Source organism: Symphodus melops (genome assembly GCF_947650265.1).
Source record: "Symphodus melops genome assembly, chromosome: 13".
NCBI classification, from domain to species: domain Eukaryota; kingdom Metazoa; phylum Chordata; class Actinopteri; order Labriformes; family Labridae; genus Symphodus; species Symphodus melops.
The window spans coordinates 14,568,051-14,571,172 of record NC_136703.1 but is presented as its reverse complement, the minus strand read 5'-3'; positions in this window follow the sequence as shown (position 1 = coordinate 14,571,172).

Here is a 3,122-nt window from a genome sequence, read left to right as displayed (position 1 = left end):
GACTCGCATCATTTTGCTAGTTTGGTATATTTTTAATAGGTTACGTTTATATTTCAAATAATGGCTCGGCCGAATGTTGTTGTTTGACCCTGAGATCTTTTTTTCCGTCAGGTGACTCTACTACTTTAGCAGACCTAAATTCATTAAAATGCAATTTCATCAGAACAATTAGGTAACTCCTTTCATAGTTTGACTTTACATGCCATAGGCTGTTTATCTAGGTCTTAATATGGAATATGATTTACGTTATTAACCAGTCACCAGAAAGTAGTGGATGTTGGGCCTACGAGAATATTTATTATCGTGTGTAAAATGAAACTAAACACTGGCAGAAATAAGTCAAACATGGCTTACCGTTTCCTCTTCTTCTTTTATTTCCTTTGACATTAAACATCCAAGAGTAATTCGCTATATCCGAGCTATTGTAATATGCAATTATTATTATTGAAGGACTATTCTTGTTTAAGTGAGCTTTCAGTTAGTAAATATAGGAAAATAATGCTTACCTTTTTCTGTGGTGTTAATGTTCTTGTCAGAATACGCTTTAGACCAAATGAGCTGTAGTGTGAATTAAAAGTGGCTTCTCGGGATGAATACTTTTTTTAGCACGCATTAGTGTACTTTTTTCGGCATTTTGAGATGAAAATGGCGGAGGAGCCCATCTCATTCATCTCCTTTCACGTTTAGATTAAAACATTTTCAATGCAAGGCAGTAGGAAACGCAGTAGTGTTGTGGAAATTGGATTAGGGAATTTGAGAAAATTGCGTTGTATAATTTAAACCTAAAATAAAATCCCTTCAAACTGACTTCTTTTTCAAAAGTTTACTCACATTCTCGACATTGCAGAAAACAAAAAGTAGGCTAACTATTTAAATGTGATCCTGCAGTGAGGGTTCAAGTTTTTCCTATTAAATTTCTGTTTATAAAATCAGGATATTTTGTAGCCCACGTGCCAAATTTTTCTTTCACTCTTGAGGTTGTGCTCAGATACAAAAATCCCCTTCGTTTCTAAGGGATGTATTGTTGTGAGTTGTGTTATGTGAAACCTTGTTTTTTTTTTTCCTCAGATGCAGTCAGACCTTCGCTTTAGGACATTTCATCCAGTCCAAACCAACCAGCGATAGAAAATGCTGAAAGTTCACAAGCTACAAAATGTGTCAAAAGACCGAGCACAAAAGTAATAGTGCAAAAAAAGAATTCAAAATATGTATAAAGGTTTTAGAATTTTTATTTTGATATTTTTTAATTTTTGATATTCTGCACTTTATAAAAAGTATCATTTGTAGGGCTTTAATAATGTTCTTCAACATTCACCAGATACCCAAATGTATCTCATCCGGTTTTTTTTCATTGTTCTCAAACAGATAATTAATGGAGTTTCTTTTTAAGCCTAGCAACTTATTGACATATCTCAAGTAAACATTTAAAATGTATTTAAAGAATGATATCACGAGTTTAGCCCACTACAAATGTTTAATTCAAAACACAACGTGTGCATGTTTGCGTTTTGTTTAAGCGCGACGTCCACGTGCTCCTGTCTGTCTGTCTGTCTGTCTGTCTGTCTGTCTGTCTGTGTTTGTTTAGTTCAGTATCATTCTCAAAGGCAAGGGCGGACTATCGTTGTATGTCTTCTAATACCACTCTAAATTTGATGGGACAGGAGGGTTGGTTCACTGTGGTGTATTGAGCACTCTCACTGTAAGGGAAATAAATAGTTAAAAGAAAACAATAACCATGTGTCTTTGCGGTTATTTTCATTCTCAACACAACCTACATGACGAAAACATGGCCGACCATGTGAGCTGAGAATCTAGCCAGAGCATTTGTTGGTACTTTGGTATTAACTGAGGTGAGGACACACTATGGAATGACAATTATGGCTGTTAAAAATGTAAAACTCAATCGAAGTTAAAAACGGGTATTCATTGTTAAGGTAAGAGATTACATTTCGATTAGGCTACTTGTGTTTCTTACGACAAAAAAAAATGTTACCGGGACAAGTCATATTAATTGTTTTATTTTCGCATTCATCTTTCTTTCATCCAAACACACATTCTGCCTCATTTAGAGGACACATTAATAACCAGACTTAACGTATAGCCTCCTCAGAACCTCACATCACTGACACACACACTGCTTTATTGCACATTCACACCTGGCCTGCAGGCTATATCCAGCTCCGCCTAGCACCAAAAAAGCAATAAAAACAAATTATATGTGTAAAACTTTTCAAGCGGCACTGAACTCTAAATAATCCTAACATTTCACAGGAGAAGCGAGAACATCACGATGCCTGAGAGCTGCTGATGTGACATTTCTCTTTATGTAAGAGAAAATGTCTCTTTTATAAAGTCTGAGGGCTGAAATGATTATTGGAAACAAAATACCTGTTGCGATGTCACACACCTGGCAGAGTAAGACAATGAAGATGATATCACAGACCTGGACGCCAAATAGAGGGAGCAGTGTAATAGTTCAAGACAAACCGTGTGTAAAAATGTACATCATGACACTACAGATTTTTAACACATTTTAAAAAATATATCACAGAATTTGAGCCTGTGAATCACACGTGAAAGTGTACAGTATTATGAAACAGCTGAAAGGTAGAAAAGCATTCCTCTGAAAGGTGTCCAATTATATATTACGTAATGAAGCTTAATGGGCTGATGTTATTAGTCCTTTTAATGAGTGATCAGAATGAAAAGGCTAAATAAAGCTAATGAAAGGTTTCAGTGAACATGCATACCTTTCTGATTGCATAACAAAATCTGAATCATGTCCCGGGTTATCCAAGTCGATTTCTCGGAACAAGAGCAAAACATGTTTTTAGTTGTTTTTTTTGTTTCTAGACATTCCTTCAAAGTTTGGCGTTTCGTTCCTGCAGGAGCCAATTAGCTTTCTAATACAAGAATTCAAGCAACAAATCATGAAGGGACTTTCACATGCAGAGGGATATGTTTTAATATATGTGCATGTGTGAAGAATTTCACATTACATATACATTTAGTTTACCATGTATACGCTAAAAGCCACACACACACACACACACACACACACACACACACACACACACACACACACACACACACACACACACACACACACACACACACACACA